Source organism: Mustela lutreola, chromosome X (assembly GCF_030435805.1).
Source record: "Mustela lutreola isolate mMusLut2 chromosome X, mMusLut2.pri, whole genome shotgun sequence".
NCBI lineage: Eukaryota > Metazoa > Chordata > Mammalia > Carnivora > Mustelidae > Mustela > Mustela lutreola.
Window position 1 is genome coordinate 8,695,366 of NC_081308.1, and position 25,075 is coordinate 8,720,440.

Consider the following 25,075-nt stretch of genomic DNA (forward strand, 5'->3'; position numbering starts at 1 on the left):
CATATTAGTTTTGTGCACTTAATGCAAAAGTTAACACAATCAAAGCTACCATAAAGAATGGGGCAGAGGAGAAAAATCCTTGGCCTGAGAGTCCTTGCGCTTAATATGAGCTATAGGATGTGTTTGACCGTGAGTGAGTCACATACTCCCTTTCCACATTGTTAAACAGCGTGGAGCTAGCAGTATCTGCCGTACTTGAAACCTATTCGCCCATCAGAAACTCTTGTTAGTCTAATCAGGGGTGGTGTTATTTATTGTTATTTTCATTATCTTTTAATTATAAGGAAAAAGAATTCCATTTTCTTAACCTATAAAAGAGGTTGATAGACAACAAAAGGAAAACAGATAAGTTGGCCTGATCAACATTAAAAATATCTTTTTGTATCCAAGATGTTGTTTGAAGGGTGGAAAGTCAACCTCCAGAATGGGAGAAAAATATTTGCATAGCTTATATCTGCTCGGAGATTGTAATCCAGAATTTCGATTGAACCAAAGACGACGCACATAGGGCCAATAGTCATGAGAAGAGATGCTCAACATCACTAACATTTGGCCAATGCAAATCTAAACCGCAACGAGCTACCGCTTCACACCCATTAGGAAACTGGGACCACGTGTACTGCTGGTGTGAATGGGAAGTTGTGCCATTTCTGTGTAAATGGGTTTCTTATTCCTCAAAGAATTAAACCTAGAATTGCCACACAACACAGCCATTGCACTTTCAGGTACACTCACCCAAGGAAACGAGAGCAGACACTCAAAAGAGAGAACCCATTTTAAAAGCAACAAAAGGTGAAGACAACCCACGGGTTTGGGGACAGATGAACGAATAAACAACATATGATATTTACATGCAACGAAATACATTGTTTCAGCTTAATGAGTGAGGAGTGTCTGACACAACCTCGCTCTACCTCCAAGACATTAATGACACGTGAAATAAGCCAGTCACAGATGGACAAATATTGTCTAATTCCACTTTCGAGGGATGCCTAGAGTCCTTCAATTCATAGAGAAAATAGCGAGGTGGTTGCCGAGGGCTGAGAGAAGGCAGCAGCAGGGAGTTACTGTTTAGTGGTTATGGAGCTGAGGTTTCTGAATGATTAAAAAATGCATGGTGTTAGTGGTTGCCCAGCAATCTGAGTGTACTTAAGTGGCACAGGATTGAACACTTAATACATTTCAAATGGTAAATTTTATGTTATATGCATTTTGCAACAGTAGCACCCACACACAAAAGAGTCCTCGATGTGCTTAGCTTAATAGTCATTCCTAGCTGCTCTGCCTTGGGGATTTTTGGAGAGGGAACACCAAAATTTTAACATGAGAGAGATACCTTGAAGAGCCCGGAAGCCAGGGTCGTCAGTAGCGACGTTGACTTTAATGCTTGGCTTAGCATGTTTGTTCCTGGAGTCTCCTGGGCACCCCAAGACGTATACGATGAAGTGTAGGTTCTGGACAAACAACAATAGGTAGGGGAGCTTTTGTGCCACAGGAGTGGTTCTCCATGTAATCAAGATGGTGTTTGCAGCCTTTCTTGAAGCTCCAGAATAGGGCTTCAGTGTGGTAGTCTTTAGAGATAAGGGATATTGAAATGTAAGTTGATTAAAGTGAAAGAAAAGGAATAATCAGTTGCGCTAGGCACATTTCAAATGATTGTTAGCAATAAATTCCATTAGCTGATTAATGGATACAAAGCCTTGCTCTATTTATACAATGGAATATTATTATTCCATCAAAAGTCATAAAGCATTAATACATGCATGAGTGGATTGAACCTTGAAAATACTATCCTATGTGAAGGAAGCCAGGCACAACATACCACATTATAGGAATCCATTTGTATGAAATGCCCATAATAGGCAAATCCATAGAGACAGGAACTAGATTAGTGATGGCCTGCGGCTGGGGGGGAAGGGAGAATGGGGAGTGACTATTAATGGATATGTGGTTGCTAATGGGGTGCTGAGAATGTCCTGGAATTAATGGTGAATACTTTCACGACCTTATGAATATAAAAACACCACTCAGCCCACTAACTTTATGGTATATGAATTATATCTCAATAAAGATATGAAGTGAAGTTATTTAAACATAGGTAACTGTCAAGTATGTTATTGTTTTCTATGCAAATACCTTTAATTTACATAAATACTATAGAATTGTTTATTAACGAAAATGTTTATATGTGTTTAGTGACTGTTATATTTGACAGAAGAGATACAGAATACTCCCTGTCACCTCAGGAGTCTCTACTGGGCAGCACTCCTCTGTATAGAAAACACTGTTTTACAGATAATAGGTTCTCATGGTATCATCCGGGCTTCTCTCCACAGTCCTTTCCTTGTCTCTGCTGCCACGCATGTGCATTTGCTGAAATGACAGTCTGAAATCATCTATAAGGCTTGTTCAGCTCTAATAACATTCTTCTCGGAATCTCTGTAGGAAAGAAATTGTTTTTTTCCCACCATCTATTTCTTCAACTCTTCTGATTTTTGAAATTTTCCTTGGGATCTTTGTATATTTCCTTTGTGAGATATTGCTAGAGAAAACCAATTTCATCCCAGTAAAGGACACTTGGACTTTATTTAAATTAGACCGATTACCATTCTAATGATTTACATGTCTCTTTCCTTTTGTTCCAAGGTATGTTCATGTAACTATCTCGAAGGCTTGGGCCACATTCTTGTTCTCTCAAGCCATGGCCAGGAAGGTTATCATTTCTGTTAAAATGTCCCAATCTTATCTTTAGCAGCTCTGCCAGAATGAGAAAACACCGACTTACTATCTCTGTAGACCTCAAAACATCTAGATATTCCACAGGTAATACTGACTTCACTGTGATTGATTGATTTTTGAAGATACACAAAATTTTATTTCATTCAGGACTAATTTTGTAAATAACCTCATTCTAAGGAAATATTGTTAACAGACACCTACAAATTCACTCTGTGAAATGACAGGGAGGAAACTCAAATGGATCTTTTTTTTTTTTTTTTCCCAAGATCTTACTTATTTATTTGACAGAGAGATCACAAGTAGGCAGAGAGGCAAGCAGGGAGAGAGAGAGAGAGAGAGAGAGAGAGAAGCAGTCTCCCTGCTGAGCAGAGAGCCCGATGCGGGGCTCGATCCCAGGACCCTGGGATAATGACCTGAGCTGAAGGCAGAGGCTTAACCCACTGAGCCACCCAGGCGCCCCTTCTCAAATGGATCTGGCCGAGAGAAAGAAACAGAGTCGAAAAGGCTACATTCTGTATGATTCTGGTTACATGACATTCTGGAAAAGGCAAGACTGTGGAGAGATTCAAATGATCATTGGTAATGGATGGTGAGAGAGAGGTGGATAGGTGGAGTTGAGGGGATTTTTAGGTCAGCGATATTATTTGTGTGATACTTCCATGGTAGATATATGACAATATACATTTGCCAAAATCACTAGAATGTGCAACATAAGGATTTATCTCTTGTGTTAATTTGTACGTGGTTTAATAACGATGTATTAGGGTTGGGTCATTGAGCACATGCAATGTAGCACTCTGCTTCAGGACGCTGGTGATGGCGAGGGTGGCCAGGGGTTGGAGGAAAGCAGAGTGGCATCTTTGTCTCTTTCCTTCTGTTTCACTGTGAACCTAAAACTGCTTTAAGATATAATGTCTCTGTACTTGAAAACTCACTCATATCACTAAAAAGCGATTAAATAACTGAATATGCATTTCTTTCACATTTTTACTTTATTATCACTGTTTTAGTAGGCTCCACACCCAATGTGGGGCTTGAACTAATCCCTCTGAGCTTACGAGTCACATGCTCTACTGACTGAGCCAGCCATGGGCCCCATGCCATTATTTTTCTCATTCAATTCAGTAGCATACCGGGCATGATGGACATAATGATTTTAGTTTTCTTATTTTTTCCATAATTTTTTATTCATTTGAAAAAGGAATTTCAGTGATGTTGAATAAATTAGTAGGTACATTTCCAATAATGGATTTGAGAAATTATCTTATGTCATGGGCAAAAATCATCTAATTTTCATTGTAAAAAATGAGGTCTTAACATTTCAAAAATTAGGGCGCCTGTGTAGCTCAGTCATTGAGCATCTGCCTTTGGCTACAGGGTCCTGGGATTGAATCCTGCATCGGGCTCCCTGCTTAGTGGGGAGTCTGCTTTTCCCTCTCCCACTCCTCCTGCTTGTGTTCTTTCTCTTGCTGTCTTTCTCTCTGTCAAATAAAGAAATAAAAATCTTAAAAAAATTTTTTTTCAAGAGTTATTTAGCTTTACCCAAGGAGCGGAGTAATCAGTAACTGACATATTGAACAAGGTCTGTTTCCAGGCCTTGGCAAGTAAGTAATATACATGTGGTACTTCATTTAATCTTGACAGCTCTGTTGGGTAGGTACCATCATCTTCTTTTCCTGACAAATGTTAACTGGAACATGATCTTGAACATCTGTGGTCTCAATTATAAATGTCTTTGAGTCAGATATTGGTCTAGGTTACCCATATCCGGGAGAGCTGGCCATGGCATTGGATGGAATCCACTATTGGCCGTAGCAAATGAAACCTTATGTAATTGTAGATAATCCACTTTCTCTGTGCTCACGTGTCCTTGCAATTTACTTGGGTCTTTACGATCTCTCTCAGAATAGCGAGCATAGATATAAAACAACTGTATTTTAGGACCTGATGTGAACATCCTGATCTCTGAAGGCAGGCTCTCAGGGAAGGAGAACTTGAAGAGGCATGTGTAGCCTGTCTTATTTCTTAATGGCTTTGCCCCACTCCATTGGAGGAATGGAGTGGAGCTCCAGTGCTCCACTACATTGGAGTGGACTCTCATTGTTTTGTTTTGTTTTGTTTTTTAATGACATTATTTAGGTGTAATTTACAAACTGTACAGTTCACCCCTTGTTAGTATATCAGTCAGTGGATTTTTAAAGAATGCATTGAGCCCATCACCATAATTCATATTAAGATCTCTTGTGCATTTACTGTCACTCCCTGTCCCCATGTGTAGTGTTGGCAAGTGCTGTTCTCCTTTCTGTCTCTGTAGGTTTAAACTTTTTCTGAAAAGCGTTTGTAAATAGGACCATACAGGGTGTTCTTTGTGACTGCCTTCTTTCACATAGCATAATGTTTTGGAGGTTGATACATGCTGTAATGTGTATCAGCACTTGTTTGGTTTTTTTTTTTTTTTTTTACGGTCGAGCCACATTCCACTGAATGGATATACCACAGTTTGTTCATCCATTATCCACTGAATGAATATATGTGTTGTTTTCATTTTTCTGGCTTGTAGTAATAATGCTGCTATGATGATTTTTTTAACTTACTACTACTTACCAGATGATGTGATTAGCACCTGACCTCTCATTTCTCTCACAAGCCTCTCCCTATCCCCCACACCTCTGTGTGGATGAGGAATAAACAGAGACTCCCCTGCCCCCACTAAGACCAGCTGGAAGCTCTCCTGCCTGGATAAAATGACTTTTGAGTAAAACCAGGTCTCTTAGATTCTAAGGTCAAAGGGCTTACACATTTGGAACAATGACTGCATTATGTTGTATATTTTTCTGTGCTACTTGTTGACAATGGAAATACAGTATTTTCTATATTATTGGCTGCATGTCTCCATTTCACAGGATTGTCTTGTAAGGGCATTCATCTTGCCAACCCCACAGTTTGTCACTTACGTAGACTTCATAATTCTTCCTGAAGACTCCCAAATCGTAGTTCTTAGAGTAGTTTTACTCATCCTTTCTACATCCCTCCCTTCGATAATTAATTTTAGAGTTCAGTCATTGGGAGCCTCTGAGAGCAGTCTTTCCATACCATAATTGAAATTCAAGGAGGCAATAAATTGTGAAATGTAGAGAAAGAAGATTTAATTATAGTTTCAAAGCAGAAAAGGATGGCTTCAAAAAGTGCTGCATGTCTATGAGAACAAGTGGGTACTAAAAATGTTCAGAAGGCAGGTGTCCCGGGCTTGTTCTGGCTTTTTTTGTTTTGTTTTGTTTTGTTTTTAAATAATTTGATTTTTGCCTCCTTCAATGTGCCATTCCTAATGACTTTTAACTGGATATCTAGATAAACACTACTTCTCTAACTTCAACAATATTGCAAAATATGTTGCAAAGCTTGCCTTGAAGGGAACAACTGCCTATAAAAAAAAAAAAATGTTAACAAGGGTACAGAATGCTGGAAGCTATCATCAATGTTCAATGGAGAGAATGTGATGTCTGTTTCCATGATGCTGCAGATGTGATTGCTGGTAGATCTATTAATAGCTCAGAGTTGATTTTTGACCTTGGACTTGTGAAATTAAAGAAGCTCTATAAAAATGGAGATGACCAAAATGAACTGAAGGAAATCCAGGGCACTTGACAATCTTTCCTCATGAATATGTAGCATATTGTGTTTGAAGGTGTAAATTTAAATAAGTGTGTGTGTGTGTGTATACATAAATTTGTATTTTGTCATCAGACCATTCGAGAATATAAACATTACTTTGAAGTTAATCTGATTGAAAGGAAGAAATCTTGTAGATGTCGTTATTCTCATCTTCCCACCATTTTGTTTGTTTACAAAAAGCCATTGTTGTGTCACCTTTATGCTGGAGGGCAGGAAGTAGAGGGGGCACTGTGCTTCTTGGTCCTCTCCTGCTTCTTCAGTTGGTTCTAGTCCATGCTTCTGGGGCAAGGCCGGACCCCAGTCTCTTTATCTTACATCAGTGTCTCCACGTACTGTGTTGATGACCACATTGGACCGTAGTTCAATGAAGTCTGTTGAAGCTGCCCCTTCTGATACTTATGTTTAGATATAATGCTACTTTTCTATACTTAAGTAATACATTTTGTCGATTCAAGGTTTCTTTTGCTTTTGCTTTTATTTTTATGTCTCTGGCAGGCTTACCTGGCAAAAGTTGTAAAAAATAATGGTCTAAGTATATACCATACCAGTAGCAGTTGATCTTTAAAGAATTGAGTATTTTAGATATGTACTCAATTAAATTATATCAGCTCTTCGTGCCTCAAGTGGGAATGAGTTCGTGTGATTTTATTCTGAATGTGATTGGGATTAAGGGACGTCAAGACCAAATTCCAATTGCTATGACATTTCACGAAAGATTGGCCCACTCTGTAAGTTGAGTTGGGTGAACAAAACCATATGGTCTATTTGGACATATGGGGATGGTTTCATGGAGGGCAACCATCCATGTATGTACACTGGCAAGCCCAATGTTTTCAATCTTACTTTGTATGTTAAAATTAAACATGTAGGGAAAAAAATGAAGGAAAAAAGATTCCTGTGTCATCCATCACCCATTTCTACAAATTCCAGTTCTGAACACGTGTTGATCACTATCAGTCCCCCGTATTTTTAGCTGTTCAGTGTGGTCACAAATTATTAATTAGATCCCAGTGGAGGTGGGGGGAGGTGGGAAGAGTAGTCATGTTGGCCAACTGGGAGAAATTCCTTTTCACCTTCCCACAGACTAAAAGGTCCTATATCATCATCATGCTCGGAGTAATTCCTGACATTTCTTTAGTAGTTAAAAACCGGTTGGTTGCCAGAAATTTTTAGACATGCTACATGTTGTTCCATGGAGAAGGTGATCACAACTTCATACCACCATTTTAAGAAATAAATGTATTTAAGAAGTAATTGATTCCTCAGGCAATGTAGGCTTGTTTTTTGTTTTGTTTTTCCTGATAGTTCTGCCTTCTATGTTCTTATTTCCCTAATCATGAGGGGGTAACAGAGATATCTGGGGCAGCTTGAGTTCCATGCGTCTGTTGCTCACGTCTTAAGTTATAGAACGAAGAAATCGGTAAGTATTTTGAATTCTGCAGACCTACGTGGAGCTCTGAGCTTTTGAAGAAGGATCACCAAAGTACTGAAACATACTCTTGTTTTGTCACCTCCAAGTGATTTAAAGGAACGTGGAATTTCTCTGAAAAAAGAAAAAAAAAAAACTAATGCGATGGAATGGTTGAGTTTAATGGCCTTATCTTACCAAATAATGGAAATCAGCTTTTTCTTGAACTCTTTGAGACTGCGATCCTGGCATTGCATTTTTCTGACTCTCACATGTGAGGTAATTGTAAAGAATATTTATGTATTGCTTAAGAGATGGCTTTTAACAAACAGCCAGAGCAGTGAACGTTCAGTGGGGATATTAAGGACACCTTCCCTGTATGATCTATAAGCGATAGCATAAAATTGTCATGGAGAATGATGGGCTCGATGGCTCTGGAAGGATTCCAGGCCTATCTTGACATCGCCTCTGTGTGATAGTTTAGAAATCACAGGGACAGGCCTTCCTTCATGCAGTAGAGCGTGCAGATGAAACACGAAGCTTTCCTGGGAACACTGGTCCCTGCCTTTCTCTTTGGTGTCTCAGAAGATCTGAACCTTTAGCTTTTCCTGTTTGTAGGGGAAAGAGCTAGATGCAATCTTTGAACACAGTGATTTTCAATTATTTTTATCCAGTGACACATTTTTGGATTGTTATTTGGGCCTCGGGGACATTGGATATACATGTGATAAAGCATGAGTGTACTGTGATGGCTGGTTAGGTTAAAATAAGAGCAGAGTATTCCCTCGCAATTCTGGAGGGCTTAAGTCCAGAATTAAGACGTTGGCAGGTGTAGTCTCCCTGTGAAGGTTCTAGGTGCAAAACCTGCCCTTCTTCCTTATCATGAGGGCTCCAGGTATCATTGCCCTTATGTAAACGCAACTCCAGTTTCTGCCTCCGTCTTCTACATGCCCTTCTCCTGTGTGTTTTTCCTGTTTCTGCCTCCTCTTCTTTTTCAGGACACTTGTCACAGAATTTAGGGCCCGCTCTGTTAATCCAGGATTTTCCCATCTTGAGGTTAAGTATAATTATTTCAAAAACCCCTCTTTCGAGTAAGCTCCCCATCATGGTTACTAGGAATTGGGACTTTTATATTTCTTGGGAGGGTCACATTTCAACCCACTGGACAGAGCAAAGGAGAGTCGATTAAATTAGTATTGAGTAGAAATCTGTCCATTTATTTTTGTCCTGTTCATGTAGTCAATCTTAATCTTCTCCAGGTCTCTGAAAATATTCCTAGGAAAGTGTATCATCTGGTGACCTTCTTCATCCTAACTTACAGTCTCTTATAATTCTAAACTACATTTCTTTTAGTAGAATATCTTATTTTTTATAAAAGATTTTATTTATTTATTTGACCCAGAGAGAGCACAGAGGGAGAGTGAGAGGGAGAAACAGTCTCCCCGCCGAGCAGAGAGCCCCATGTTGGGCTCGATCCCAGGACCCTGAGATCATGACCTGAGTTGAAGGCATGTGATCAATCGACTGAGCCACCCAGGTGCCCCAGAATATCTGATTCTGTCAAAATACTTGCCTTGTTGGAATGATATAGTGGTACAGGTACTGTGCAAGTACTAGTTAATATTTGCAATTCTCTTTGAGTCCGGGGATATCCAGGGCTCCAAGGACATAGGAATTAGCAAGAACCACATGTCAGACTGTGGAAGTCCTAGTCGGGTACCTGAGGGGCTCACACCCCCACAAGGCTGCACTGCACCATCCAGAACCCACCCCAGCTGTGACTGTGGTTATCTGTCATTGCCATCATCTGGCCCATGAAACCACCCCGACGGCCGAAGTTTGAGTCACTGTGAGGTGGTTCGTTCCATTGTTGTGGTGTGTTTTCTAAAGCAGAACTTGACAGCCTCTTCAGGGAGGGAAGTGACAAGTTGTCAGCATGACAGCCTAGAAAGTGATGTCTCACAAGTGGAGAGGAAGGTGATGCCCTTGGCCTTAGCTCCACACGCGTAGATGCTGAGAGCATATCAGGTGATAGAGAGCACTTTGGAATGAGGTCAGCTGACTCCTAAGTTCCATTCAGATATCTGTCACTGGTTCATTGTATCTTAGAAGTTTCATTTGTTCATATTTGGCATGTACTTGGTGTTGGAAACTTGGATTCTCATATCAAGCGAAAAATGAAACCTTCATTTTCCCTCAAGATAACTGGGGAATCAGATGGTCCACCACACGTACTCCCTCCCCCCCTTGCTAAAATGTAGTCGGAGCAGTAGAAAATTTGAGGTATATTAAGGCTAATTGATCAGGAGATGATTGACTTTGAACAGATACTTTATGACTCCGTGTTTATAAGTAGAAAGGGCCCCGCCCTGCCTTTTGAGGGGCAACGGGGAGAGTCACGAGGTAGAAAGAAGAGGCGAACTGTGGCCAGAGCCTCTATTATGGTCTTCCTAGGAAGGAGTGGCCGAGGCCAGCCAGTGAGCTTAGGACTGGCAAATTTGGTTACTTGTAGTCTGTTTTGGAACATAGAGGTTGTCCCTAGTTTTCTCTTTTGTCACCCTGGGAGTGGTTATGGGAAGAGAATAATGGCCTCGTGTGGGAGAGTCAAATAAAAGGGGTGGTTAAGGGTGCGGGCCCTGTTTGGGTTGGTTTGCAATGGAGAAACATGCCGCCTGCCAAGGGAGCCCTTCGAGGAATTACAGACCATGAGGGAGGAAGAGGGCTGAGACAAGGTCAGTCCTGGCTAGCGCTGTTTGTCCGGTCAAGGAGTGTCTGGCTTATGCATGTAGGGGAGATGGTAAGGCATCAATTTTCCAGAACCTAGAAACATGGCTATTACACATACACTTGCAATGTTATCAAAAGTTCTCGTCCAAAAGTGGGAACCCAGTTTGAACCCTCCATGCCTCCATTACAAGGCAACAGCCTGGCGTGGGCAGGTTCCCAGTACTTCCATGGCTTACAGACTATCTGAGTATAGATCCTCATGGATTGGCTGGTTCTTCCTCCCTCCCCTTCTCTCTGCCACACCAAGCAAGGGAGCGGTACTTGGGGCAGGCTTTCAGCTCGCTAGCCCTGGTCTAGAGGCCCTTCACATCCAGCAGGTGTTCTCCTAAGATGGGACATTTACTTCGAGTCTGCATCATGGCAAACAGTCCATGTGACAACAGATCGTGGGCTTGCTTCCTCTAGATGCAGCTGGGGAGGGTAGATAGCCAGCGGAAGCCAGCCGATGGAGGCCAACTTGGAACACCTGCATGGGGTGAAGGAAGGTTCTTTGCCTTCTCTGCGGCTTCTGAATGTGGAGACTTTTGTGGGAGAATTTATGGGGTAAAAGAAGCCCGACTTTTGAGTCTGAAGGCCTAGGATCCAGTCTGAGCCCTACAGCTTTGTTCAGCAGGGCCTTGGGCAAGACGTGCCTCTGGGCCTTGGGTCTTGCAGCTCTGAAATGTGTGTGGCGGTGGGGCACACAGGAGGGGTTGATGAGGTGTTTGGGGCAATGGTTTTGCCATGAAGCCCGAGATCTAGTCCTATCTATTTTGGCTTTGGTTCCTGGCTCCACGGTAGTGGTGGCCGTGAAATCGTGAGTTTGTTTTCAGCCTGCACGGCTTTCGTTTTGCTCCTGCTTTTCTTCCATTCCTAGGCTCTTTCCCGGGTTCTGGGCTTTCCTGCCATCCTCCGTGGGGGCCTGTCTCTTTGGGGAGAGGCCACGTTGTGTACTAACACAAGTTCTGGGCCCATCTATGTCCTCCCCCTCCTGCATCCTTACTAGTTCACCGGGCTTGACCCCCCATTCCATGAGTCGATCCCAGATGGGGGTTGGGGGGTGTCTGCCTGTGCCAGCTCAGGGAAGGGGCTGGCAGCCATGCGAGCTGAGGACGTGGGAAGGAGAGAGCTTGGTGTTTTAGGGTCTTTTTATGAAGCTTTCCACCACTTTCGTCTTGCCTCTGCCCTGTCTTATTTTCTGCTGCATTATTTTCTGCTTCATTTTCTTATTTTCTGCTACATTTCCTCCTCCCTAAGTCATTCCTGTTTTTCATTTGCGCACTCGCTCATTCATTCAATAGGCCCATGCAGCAGGCTCTGCCCGTTACTGGAGATAGACAGATAAATAACCGCTCTCCCGCCCTCCAAAGCTCAGAGTCGCAAATACATAAGTAATGGTCTTTCTTACTCTTGCGCGAGGGAATTATAGAGAATCAGCGCGGGGTGCTACTAACTTGGCCCTGCATTTCAGGAAAGCATGGGCCCTGAGAACTATTGCACTGGGCCTGCAAGGCTCCAGAGGGGTTGGCCAGGTTAAGAGGGGGGGTGAGGAGGCTTCTATCAAGGCAAAGGTTATGTCCAGCCTTGTAAGGGTCATAGAAGGTAGTGAAGGTAGGCGGGACCCAGGCTCTTGACCTAAAGCGGAGGCCGCACGGTGAAGAATCTCATGCAGTATAATCGCGGACTCGAACTGTATACTGAAGGCCACTGGCACTGGGTAGGATTGTGTAAGGGGGGAAACTGGACCGGATTACATTAGGAAAACCCAACTCCAGTGGCAGAGACACCATCCCCATCTTGATCTCTCTCTCTTTCTCTGACTAAATAAAGAATAATAATAATACAAATCAAAGCCAAATATTCCTCTTAGGACATTCTTGTCCCCTGACACCTGCTTCCTCTTCTCACTGACACCCTCAGACCTTCACTTGCGCCCACTGCCCCTCCCCCACTCGGCCTCCTACTTGACTTGAGCTGCCACACTGATGCCATCATCAGGGTATTGACCTTGAACTGCCGATCCAGGCCAGACACTTTCTCCTCCTGGCACAGGCCAGAGCTTGGCTGAGGGGTTGGTTATAATGGTGGTTAGGTGCCAGGCCCCTGGGGTAGAGACAGTGGCTACATCTCCATGCCTCAGTTTCCCTCCCCCCAACAAGCCTGGAGGTAGGCGCTCACAGAAGTGCAGTATACAGGGCACCTGGGTGGCTCAGTTGATTAAGCAACTGCCTTCGGCTCAGGTCATGATCCTGGAGTCCCAGGATCAAGTCCCACAACAGGCTCCCTGTTCATCAGAGAGCCGGCTTCTCCCTCTGCCCCTCGCCTCTTTCATGCTCTCTCTCTCAAATAAATAAAATCTTAAAAAAAAAAAAAAAAGAAGTGTACAATATAGAACGGAGACCTTGCAGCCCAGTGCTTAAGGCTTTACCTTTATGGGGAGCTGGATATGAGTCTGTGTACAAGAGCTAATGTTATGAGGGAAGGAAAAAAGAAAAAAAAAAAAAGAGGCTGAATGCAATGTGCCTGTGAAGGCAAAATCAGCTAGCATGAGCTCTACATGCCATGTTGTTTTCAAGAACAGGAAGGCCAGTTGCAACCTAAGAAAAGAAAAATAGTACCCAAGAGCGGTTTGCGGAGTACTAGCCAGTGAGGGAACATGTTTTACGTTTTCTGGTATTTGTTGTTGATTTTGCTCGTCAGCCGATTAGAAACATATAAACACAAACTGTTCTCTAAAAACAAGATGATGTGTAGGAGAAGCTATAAGTGAACACCCAGGTTACACAAAGTGTAGGATAGATTCCGACTGACGTTAAATGTCGTCTGCCTCTTCCGTGGCTCTTTCTCTCTTTCCCTCCGGCCCTCCACACGCCCTTCTTTAGAAACTAGCCCTAGAAAACTGGACTTCGTGGTAGCGTAGAGAGTGCATTCTGTACTTTTGGCATTTTGAGGGCACACTCTGGTCTATGTAAGGGCATTTGAAAATTAAACTCAAAGTTCTTTTCATTTTGACCTTTTTTAAATTCATGAAATCATGCGTGTATTTGGAATCACACTGGTCTGTCTCTACGCCATTCTTACAAAACAGTATTTTGGAGCACGAGTGATATCACGTCATTATTTTGGGCCTCCTTTTTGTGTGAGTTGATTTCAAATTCAGCACGTCTGCTGGGGTTTGGTACTGTCTCAACACAAAAATGAGGAAATCACAGTGGCGCTTGTGCAAGGGAGGGTGGGAAGTGGATTCAAATGTGTAATTATGTTACATGACGAGTGTCCCTGTAAAATGCCAGGCTGGCCAAGTATCTAGTCTGCGGCATTCTGGGGTGGCTGCGAGGAGGAGGTGGCATTGGAAGAGAAATACCTCGCAGTTCAATAGTTGGAGAGAAATAGGAAGCGGAAAGCCTACCCATAAAATGCCTGTTGTTTTCAAGGAAATTATTTCATGGAGCCTGAGTGCTGATCAGTGAGGAGGGTTGGGGGCACATTCCAACAGGCCTCGTTACTATGCTAAAGAGTTTAGTCTCAGTCATTGTCACCATCTAAATCATCAATTCAGGGTATTGATTCTCCTCCTGCATATTATATAATATATAATTTTTGCCTCCTGTGTAAGACTTAATGGGTCTATTTTGGGTTGGCCTGAACTTTTGCTTGTCAAAGAGTTTCCTAGTATTGAGCAAATGCTCTTTCTCTCCCTATAATGTTCCTGTTTAAAAGGAAAAAAAAAAATCTATACTGTTCCACAGTAACATAATTCACGTGTCCACAGGGAATTTGCTTCACATCGGTGCCTTTATTCATAGATTTTAAACTGGAGAAGTCGATGAAGAAAAGCGACAAAAAAGCCGAATGGGTTGGGAGTTTTTCTAGCAATTTCAACCCTGGAAGCTCCCATCAGTAGTTCCAGAGCTCAGGGCCTCTCTGCCCTTGAGTTTGACCCTGTGGAGGCAGGAGCCCCTGCTGGGAGCAGGCGAATGTGCTGCAGAGGCTTTGCTGGGAGTGCCCAGGGGAGTCCCAGGTGGCAGGTCTCTGTGGCATCCCAGTGTACTGCCCTTCCTCCCCCGCCCCCCGCCGTTCCTAGAAAATGTCTTGGGAGCAGGTAAGGGTTCTGGAAGATTCCTGCAAGATCTTACAAGTGTCTTAAAGACAAAGGGATTTGGCGAGAATAAGGGAAGTTTCCTGCGAACCTTGGGCTGTAATCAGAAATTGTCCAGTTTGTTCAGCCTGTGAGCCGGGCATTTCTGCAATTGCACGAACCCAAAGTTTTTCCAGAAACATATTTGTAATATGTTTCTTGATTGCTTTATGTTTGGGAATATCATATCCTTAAGAATATTTGGAACTGGGGTGCCTGGGTGGCTCAGTTGTTAAGCGTCTGCCTTTGGCTCAGCTCATGATCCCAGGGTCCTGGGATAGGGTCCTGGGATCCAGTCCTGCATCCAGCTCCCTGCTTGGCGGGAAGCCTGCTTCTCCCTCCCCACTCCTCTCTCGCTGTGTGTCTCTCTATCAAATAAATACATAAAATATTTTTAAAAAAAAAGATTATTTACTTATTTATTTGACAGACTGAGATCACAAGTAGGCAGAGAGGCAGGCAGAGAGAGAGAGGGGGAAGCAGGCTCCCCCCGAGCAGAGCCCGATGCAGGGCTGGATCCCAGGACCCTATCCCAGGACCCTGGGATCATGACCTGAGCCAAAAGCAGAAGCTTTAACCCACTGAGCCACCCAGGTGCCCCAATAAAATCTTAAAAAAAAAAAAAAAAGTTTGGAACCCAGAATGCTGCTGTATGTTTAGGGAAATACAAAAATAGAGCCAGGCTACTGTGTGGTCTGGGAGCCAGAGGGCATATGAGATTATTGCCAGGAGGAAGTTCTCTTTCTTAGGAAAGTGTGTTGGTGGTCATGAGACAGGTAACTCAGTGATATATTACATGTCCCTTTTGACCTCGGCTTCAGGGCCCTGTTACACTAGATTGCCGTAGTGGTCTTCAGTTTAGGTTTTTTTGTAAAACGATCTCCTTTCCTTTGATTTGAATTTTCGTACTTTTATACCTATAGCAGTGTTTTCTTTGGATCGTTGGTTCTTTGTTATGTCATCTCAGTAACATGTGGATTGCGAATATGTATAACGCAGAATTAGTTCCCCATATCCCATTGCTTCATGTCCCCTGTCACATCCAGATCATACAGTGATGGTTACATCCAGTGCTTGCAGTGGACAGGGTGACACATTCGAGAGGCCCGTGTAATGACAAGAAGGGTCTGGGTGGAAACATGGGAAGTTGACGAGAAATGTGTCCCTAATTGAACGATATTTTCTAAATTAACTTACTTGTTGCTTAAAGAATCAAGCCTAAAATTCCTCTATTAAGAGTTTCTTTTGGTTCCATTTTTAAAATTGGTATGTCAAAGACATCACCTTGTTAGGAAGCCATGATCACGATGATTACAAGCATTTATATGCCGAAGACCGGGATTCCCACTTGGCAGAGTTCTTGATTCTCCATAGAATCCACAAGAAAGCCCCTGTTTAGCAGGGAACTGGGGCTAAGAAAGGCTCCATTATTTGCCGCAAGGTGCAAGGAGGTGCCTGAGTGGGTCTACACGCCTTGGTGCACACCCCACAATTTACCTCCACTTGCTCTGCGGGAGGGGTGCGGAGGGGGAAGAACTCTCCCGCCTTCGGGCAAAGAGAACTTCTGAGCTCAGTTCTCACGTGTGGTTTCTGGGAAGAGGAAGCGTAAGCCCAGAGCTTAGCACAGTGGCTGGCACGTGAGATCAGTATATATTCTTGTGATGGCAGCAAAGAGTAAATAGGCTTCCTGGGTCCTGACATAGTGAATAAAATTACAGGCTGCTCAGTGAAATTGAATTTCAGATAAACAACAAATAATTCTTTTTAGTACAGTATGGCCCATGCAATATTTGGGAAATATTTATACCAAAGAGTATTATCCATGCATTATTTGGGAGATATGCTAAAGCCTTCTCAGTTCAGCAGTAAGTACCGTGCGTAGGCGGGCCTTCTGTATCCCATCATCCAATCCCAAATCAGAATAACGGGCAGAGTGGTTGCCTGGGATAAGTGCTTGAAATACTTCCAGAAACAGCTCTGCTTCTCTGTGCAGAAGGCTCAGCCACTCCGTGTCTCTTCACGAGACACGAGGCTTCACGAGAAGCCTGAGTTCCCTCAGTTTCTTGATTTTATTCGGATCTCCTGTCTCTTTGCTTAGATTACCTCCATCATGGGCAGCCTCTTGGTATCTGACCTTTGGTAACGTTTGAAAATTGCTGAATACCTGTGAGCCTTACAGTGGTGCTTCTCAACCTTGTCTGAATGTTAGTAGTACCTGAGGATCTTTTAAAGATTTTTTATTGATTGATTTGAGAGTGGGGGCAGGGAGTGAAAGAAAGAGAGAATCCCACATGAGGGTCTTTCAAAAGTCCTGATGCCCTGGTCCCAGCCTAGACCAATTATGTCAGTATCTCTTGGGTGGGAAAAGGCATGAGTGTTCTTCTTCTTCTTCTTCTTCTTTTTTTTTTTTTTAAGATTTTATTTATTTATTTGACACAGAGAGAAAACACAAGCAAGGGTAGCTGCAGACAGAGGGAGAGGGAGAAGCAGGCTCTCTGCTGAGCAGGGATGTGGGTCTCTATCCCAGAACCCTGGGATCATGACCTGAGCCAAAGGCAGACGCTTAACCCACTGAGCCACCCAGGCGGCCCCAAGGCACAAGTATTCTTAATGCTTCCTGCATGATTCCAATGTATCACCTGTGATGGGACCGCTCTGCTTGGCTCACGGGCCCCCTGTATGCTTGGCTCTAATGCAAGAATGTCACCACCTCCTAGCCCTTTCTCCATTGTTTCTTGCCTCAGCTTTCTGGTTCCATCCTGAGTCCATCCAAACCATCTGTTTCTGTCACTTTCTGCAGTTGCAAAGTGGGTGTGTTGGGTTCTCCTAGCACTCTGTCTAGGTTAGACCATTGCCTTTTACTCTAGGTTGTGCATCTTGGGCCCACACACTGTTAATAAATTTGGAAAAGGCCCCTAGGAAGGTCCAGGGCATTTTCCCTTTTTGTCCGACGCTGATAGAGCTGCCCTTCTTTTCAGGAGGGTTTGAGGCCCTTAGAGAAGGAAAGTGAGCTCAGAGATAGAAAATGTCCATGACTGAATAAATAGTGACATCAGTCCTAGAGTACTACAGGGCCTTGGCACCATCTGGGAAGGCTTCCAGGAGAAACAGGGACTCAAAGTCCCCCACCCGTGGCCATGAGGTCCCTGATGGAGCAGAGGTGCACTTTAGAGCTTTGGGAACCAGTCCTGCTGAGTGAGCTCCTGCTGCTGCCTCACCAGATGCTTCTACAGTTATAGGACACTTCCATTTGGTTTGGATATTCCTCAAGTTGGAAATGCCCAAGTTAGCCCTGGATTTGTAAAGTTAAGTGTATAATCGCAATACGTTTGTTTTCTCTGGGCAAGTTGACTCAACCACTTCTCTGTATGTTCTGCCGAAGTATTGGAGTTTGTAACTGATTGCCTAGTAGAAAGAAAATAGTTCATTTTTCAGAGAGAGTGTTTCATATGCCTTGGCAGGGACCAGGTATATAACTTTAACCTGGGTATTTAAAAATGTAAATTCTCAAGATATTCTGTTGCCTTCTTTGCATTTTAATGAAAATGGAGCCTTTAAGAGAGATCAGTCATTGAGTACTAATCAGATACTGATTGCTTAAACTCTACAAAGTGTTTGATTTTAAAAACCTCAGTCCCATCTAATAAATGGTGGGAGTTTATCAAAGCAAGTGGCGTATACTTTTCCTCTCTATTTTGATTCAGAGGTGTAATAATTTCTACCTGCTGGTTTAAATTGGCCCTGAGAACACCTTTTGTGTTAAGCCCACTCACAGCTAGAAGGAACCCACATCAACCTGACAATAAAATAATATCTCCCAACTAAACAAAGTCAAAAAGCCAATGGAACAAATTGTTCTGTCGATAATCCAAAGCTGAAACTGTGTGGTCTCCCGCTATTTTTAGAACTTGAGAGGAAAAGATTCCTCCTTATTGTAAAAACGATACAATTAAATATGAAGTCGGCCACTGGGAAACTCAAGAGTTCCCTTTGAGCACCATTTTGTGGCTCCGTTTTCCTTTTATTAAAGCAGAAAATGAAGCCCACAAAGGCGGCAATGCTTCAAAGGAGAAACAGAGAGTTCTGTGTTCACCGGTAACCTCGACACACCGGTCAGCTGGTGGTTCGGGCAACCCGTGTTAGCATCTGCATGAACGTGGACAAGCAGATCGACCTCCTTATGCTCCGAATGCAGAAAAACTGTGATTTTGCTGTCCCTGAATTTACTGATAGCTTTACATTCAGTTCAAGTTTCTTTATAGTTTTGTTGGAGTTCCACAAGGGGAACTCTAGAAATTTTTGGCGAGAAATTATTCTAATTTCGCAGGAAAGTAGATTAGTCCTTTGACTAGTCATCCAGAAAATCAAGGTGAGCATTTCTCAATCTTTGGAAAGATAAGAATCGTGGACTTCAGTCAGACTAGATAGAGGTGAGAGAGGTGTTCGTCTCGGTCCGGAATAAGAAAGCCGAAGTTCACATGGAAATCAAACTCTCGCTATTTTATTTCATTTTATTTTTTCAATTTTATTTATTTATTTGACAGAGAGATATCACAAGTAGGCAGAGAAGCAGGCAGAGAGAGAGGGGGATGCAGGCTTCCTGCTGAGCAGAGAGCCTGATATGGGGCGCGATCCCAGGACCCTGAGATCATGACCTGGGCCAAAGGCAGAGGCTTAACCCACTGAGCCACCCAGGCGCCCCAAACTCTCGCTATTTTAAATACAGAATCCAGTGTGGCTGGGACGATGAGGAGGTGAGAGAGAGAGGGGGTCATGCACATGGAGAGTTGGAGACAGTCTGTGAGAGAGAGAGAAAGAGAGAAAATGTTTAGATTTTGATAGTCATCGATCTTTTTTCTTGGTGTCTGGCATCTGTGGAAAAGAGGCAGCTTGGTTTTCATACCGTCTGTGGCTCAGGGCCCCCCACCTCCCAACCCCCTTCCTCTGAATAGAAGAGATGACTTTATTCTCTGCTCCTGGCATCTCTGTTCTTGGTTTTCTTTCCCTGAGTTGCCTCAACTCCTTCGCTATATTATAACACCCTCGAAGACAAAGATCTTGCCTTCCTTGCCTCGGAATCCCCTGAAGCCAACACCGTGTCCGGCACTTACTTGTACAGCCATTTCTCCTCCGCTCTGTCTGGCCTACAATCACGTGCCCTGCCTTTGGGTGTTCCTGTGTTGACCTCACGTCTTTCTGGGTTTGGCTTGTCTATCCAGTGGCATCTGTGGCTGTGGTAGGGCTTACTCTCCTCTGGGAGGAGCCAAAGGAAGGAGAAAGTCTGCCAAGATGATTGATGGGTTCATAGAAGTTCACCCACCTAGGCCATTCGCCTTGCTGGCTTATCAGAGGTCTGCTGTGGAAGAGACTGTAACTAACTTAGTGACGTCATCAGGACTCACGTATTCGCTCGACTCTTTCCGGTCAGAAGCCCCGCGTGGGATGGCTCGATTTTCTGCTGAGGGTCTCACGTGGCTAAATTCAAGGTATCCGCCAGGACTGTGACCCGCAGCCTGTAGAGCTTGGGGGCTGCTTCAGGCTCCCTGTTTGTGGGCAGAAGTCCATCCCTCGCATCTGTAGGACAGAGGTATCCATGTCTCCAACTTGTATTTCCTCCGTCTTCAAGCCAACAATGGCACACCGAATCTTCTTCAGGCTTCTGGGCTCTAACTTCCTCTTCCACCTTCTCCTTTGGCCGTCGGTGCTTATGTCATTCCACTGGACCCATTGGGGCCATCTAGGATCACCTTCCTAGTGCAAGGCCAGCCCGTGAGTCACCTTACCTTCACTACCGTACTGCAGTTCCATCGACAGTGTCTGGAAGCCCCAGTCAGAGAGCAGAAGGTGAAGGTCATGGGAGTCAGCCGGTTGTTCGCAGTCTCTGCTGGTACTTCACAGGCCCCTCATCTTTGGTGTTTCCTCAGATTCTCTCCCCTAAGGTGTTTGGGAAGATTGGGTTCATGGGTTAAAACGCCCCAGGCTATTCCTGATGGGTCTGACGTCCCTCTCGTCAAGTCCTGTAATGTCATGTTGTGGGATTTTGGCTGAGGTATTCCTTTGGGAAATAAGGAAAGACATCCTTGATTCTAAGAACATGAGCCCCATCTGGTCTGGAGGAATGATCTATTATTCATTTCCATGTCCCCTGATGGGCAGCCTGGAATCTGGGCCATGGGAGGCAGTCTGGAAAGGCTGCCGTGAAGAAATGAATGGATAAATGAATTGATCAGTCCTGAGAGTCTTTTACCAAGTGATAGAACTGCTATTTTTGAACAGATATAGGTAGTCATCATTTCCCAACAGCTGTTTCCATACGCGCCCACACACTGGAAGGCGTCCTCTGATTTTCCAGGCTATGTGTGAGCAATCATTATCATAAGTACCTTTTCAGAAAGTGGGTTGGGATATTTGCCTAAAAATGTCCTTTCTTAGTCCTTGACGCTAACCTGTGCATCTATGTCTCCTCTGCCTCACCACTCCTGCCTCCCTGTCTTACGCTAATGGTTTTGAGTATCTGTGCCAGGATTAGAAATTGCATCCGTATACTTTGGCCTATAACTCTAAGGAGCCATTACATTTTACTTTAAGTTAGGCATTTATTAACTATTTGTTGAAAAAAATCTCTTAAGGACACTTTTAAGTTCTGATTAACTTAAAGGGTGAGGCTGATATCGCTTGGTATTTATTCCCAGTACATCAGTGCACACACACACGTGCGCGCGCGCGCGCACGCACTCACTCACCTGAAAAAATGTTTTATTAATGCCTGGAGGGCAAATAGGCTATAGCTTCAAAGAGACACTCATAGAAGGTAATGTACCCGTACCAAATCTTATGCTAGGTTTTGTACTAGATTTCTTTTTTCTTTCTGTTTCAAAAATGTCATTCTATGCAACAGAAATCTTAAATAATCATATTAACCCAGGTCCTAGGTACCTGAATCTAGGAGAAAACATAGAGTTGATTCAAGCTTGATGGGTCGATGTGAAAATTCTGGTCATCAGAAAAACATTGATTTTTGTCATACATTATTTATTGGGTGAATTATACTTCACAAATTAACATCTGCTTTATACATCATTGTCTCGTGAGTGGGATTAATATGACATTCCAGAGACGTGCAGAAGCCCTCGGTCCAGTGACCAAATAGTGTCTGGACCTGCGGATTAGAGAATTTCTTGGATCACTGTGGCATCTACTCAGCATTCCCTGTGAAATATTGCCCCAGATCCAAACTGTTTCCTCCCGATGGGGAGCTTGCCACCTCCGTGGCGTGTCTGGCAGCGTCCGTCATCTCAGCCCTTAGAATGAGAGTCATGGAAAACCTCCCTGCTTCATCCAAATGTGTATTCCCCAAATGCAGAGGTCCCAAAGAAGGTTCGGGAAAGTCCCCGTCAAGGCACACTGTCCTGAAGGCCTGGGCTCAAAGGCCCCCATAACAGGCAGCCCATCTACATTTCCTCCTCAAACCATGCTGTACAGTGGGGGCAATTTGGAGGAAGAAAAATAGCAGTGTGATCATAGTGTCTTCTCCACTCAATCAATTATGAGCTATACGTGAGGGGGACATGTAAAATTAAATGTACCAAGCAGACCGGCTTTCCGTCACTGCTGGTAGCAGGTCGTTTTAATCAGATGGGATGCTGGCCGTGGCCTGGTAGGCACGCGTTCTTATGTTCTAGGACATCATGCACTTTTTGTACAGTGGGTTTTTATTAAGCTTGTATTTAATGTTATCTATCACAGAAGGATTAAAGCCAGGGTGGTCTGTGTTCATGAATCCGTTTCTAATAACGGCCCACAGAGCAGTTACTTGTCAGAATAAAGCTGACACTCCACAGTTCATCAGCTACTGGTTTTCTCCCCGTCTCGAAAGTTGCTGATTAAAAGAGAAAAGCGACGCCGGGCAACACTTCTATCCCCCCCTGCACCCCTGGGTGCGCACGGCAGCAGCTTGCAAAAAGGTGCTTCTCCTCGCACAGGACGTCACCGCGTGTCAGGTGCACGGGAGCGCGTGTGGCTTGGAGGAAGGGCGGCTGCAGGAGTGCGGTGGGTGTTGGCAGGGGTTCAGCCGTGAAATGGAAGCTCGCCGTGTAATAAAATCTCCTGGGAATGCACAGGATGCCTGGGCATTAGGCATGCTCCTCGTGTTTCACATAAATGCATCCTGTTCTCAGGAGCGGAGGGGCAGTGCGTTCGCACCGGCTCATTCAAATTGAATGTAGGTAAAAGGAGAGTCCCGAGCAAACAGAGCAGTCTGGCGTTTCTGAAGGCAGGAGCAAGGTCAAGCTGCTGGCTGCGTTCTCTGTTGTTTATTGGGCGTTTATTTGCTCTCTTTTTGCACACTCCACGCACGTTGCAAAGAGGCAGCGCTGGGCGGACTGATGCCTGCTCGGCTCAGGCATCCAGGCGATTTTGGCCGGACTCTTCTGGGTAATAAAGTTCAAGGCTTCATACGTGGCTTCATCTGTTGTGCCCAAGCCTGGCGTGGGTAATGTTTGGCTGGAAGACAAAGCTCCTCCAGAGGGGGCAGTTTGTATTGGGTTGTTTTTTTTTTTCCCCCTGTCTTTTGTTCTTCTTTATCAGTGTTCCAGCTTTAAGTTTGGCACAGCGAGAGTGAGGAGAGCGAGCCTGTAAAAAGCCTTTTGCAACATGCTTTTTCCATTAGGTTTCACAGGAGCGGAGTATCACCGGCAGCAGTGGCTTGCTTGCTCTCTAGTCTTGTGCTGTGAGGAATAAAGACACTGTAGGGAGGTGAACCTGAACTTGGCCCGTTCATCCATACTGTATAGAGGGATTGCATAGAGTGGAGTCAAATGCCACTCGGGGGTGAACTACACGCATCAACTTGCGTTCCTGCTGGATATCGTAGGAAGAGCCCTTGACAGAATCCAGTAATTAAAAGGTAAAGCATGAAATGTGTGCTCCGTGTAGGAAATGTGGGCTGAGGGGGAATGCATGGGCAAAGGCGGACTTGTTTCATTTCGTTTGGAATGATACGTTCCTAGATTTTATTGCCAGCAGAGCAGAAGAAGAAGGGGAGAGATTGCAACTTGCAGTTGACTTAGGGTGTAGTATGATCCTGACGTTCCCACATGCTGCTGGACTATTCTTGTCCCCGAGCACTCAGAACTATACGGGACTTCTGTCCTTGAGACAGGAGTATTGTCGGTGGGAACCTGGGTAGAAGTAAAGTTGTCGCCATGGAAATGGAAGGGCACTCTTCGGTTCTCTTTTCTTTAAGGTGAAATCTTTGGGATTCACTTGGTTGTTTTATTTCTATTGAGTGGCTCTGTTTGTTTTTCCTAAACCTGTTAAGAAATAGCTTTCAGAGACACAGAAAGACTGGGAAACCTCACCTCTCGCTCAGGTTTGTTCCTAAAGGCGTGTGTGGTTAACGTAATCCCTTAGGGAGAGTACGGGTGGGCGGCTGAAGTTCTAAGTCAAAGCCTGTCCGTCTGCTCAGGGCAAGTTAGTATTGTTTATTGTAAATCATTCTTCCACGTGTTGGCTGTATCTTAAGACTGTGAAGTAAGCTCTGTCTCTTAGCAGTGCATGTTCAGACCAAGTTCACGGTAAGTTTTTTGACTTTGAACTTAGCTTGTGCCCAGTAAATCTCATGGCCAGCTCTTTGATCTCTTTTACAAGCTGCATGAAAAATACAGGGTTGAAATTGTAATTAAATTATGCATTGTATTTGACTCTAGGGAGCTGAAGTGCAGTCATGTGGGTATGTTTACAATGGGATTCTCTCGTGTTTAACAGACTGGTCATATATGTTGCAATTTTAAAATCAGACTGCTGTGCTCGCTTCAGCAGCACATATAATAAAATCAGACTGCTACCCTTTAGATCTTTGAGGTTTTTTTTTTTTTTACCATCCCACAGAAGTGACTATCAGTTTCAATTAACACTCAGATATTTATAAACACATAATGTAATTTGTGTTATCGTATATGCATGCCCATTTTTTATACATATGTGTGTGTGTGTATGTATATATCATTGATAGGAAGTCCTTTAAATATGTGTGCATGTGCATTATATGTACCTCTAAGAAGATTTTGTTCAAATGATTAGATTGGGGGAAATAGAATTGGCCAGTAGCTTAGTTAAAAGGCATGGAGGAAAGTAAAGCATTCTTGGCATATAAATATGGGGTCTGCTCAACTATTCATCTGTTGGTACGTGACTGTAGAAACAGTGCTGGTGATTATCCAGGGATTCCTTATGCTCTGGTAGGTTGTTCCTAGTTTCCATACCAGAAAGCGCACATCTCACTGGAGGATGCAAGGACAGGGAAAGGGGAAGGAGTAAGAGAAGGGGTTCAAAGTCTTTGGGGGAAATTGGTA

At 43.9% G+C, this 25,075-nt stretch overlaps 1 protein-coding gene across 4 annotated transcripts in view; it reads left to right on the forward strand.

Annotated features, from left to right (window-relative positions):
• Positions 1-25,075, forward strand: part of FRMPD4 (FERM and PDZ domain containing 4) — a 550,653-nt gene that overhangs the window by 213,307 nt on the left and 312,271 nt on the right. Inside the window, exon 1 of one of the 4 annotated variants that reach the window (XM_059157258.1) lies at positions 23,192-23,628. The exons of the other annotated variants lie outside the window; for them this stretch is intronic. The gene's annotated coding sequence lies outside the window, so the exon portion shown is untranslated. Of the gene's footprint in view, positions 1-23,191; positions 23,629-25,075 lie in introns of those variants that run through there. 4 annotated transcript variants of the gene reach the window in all.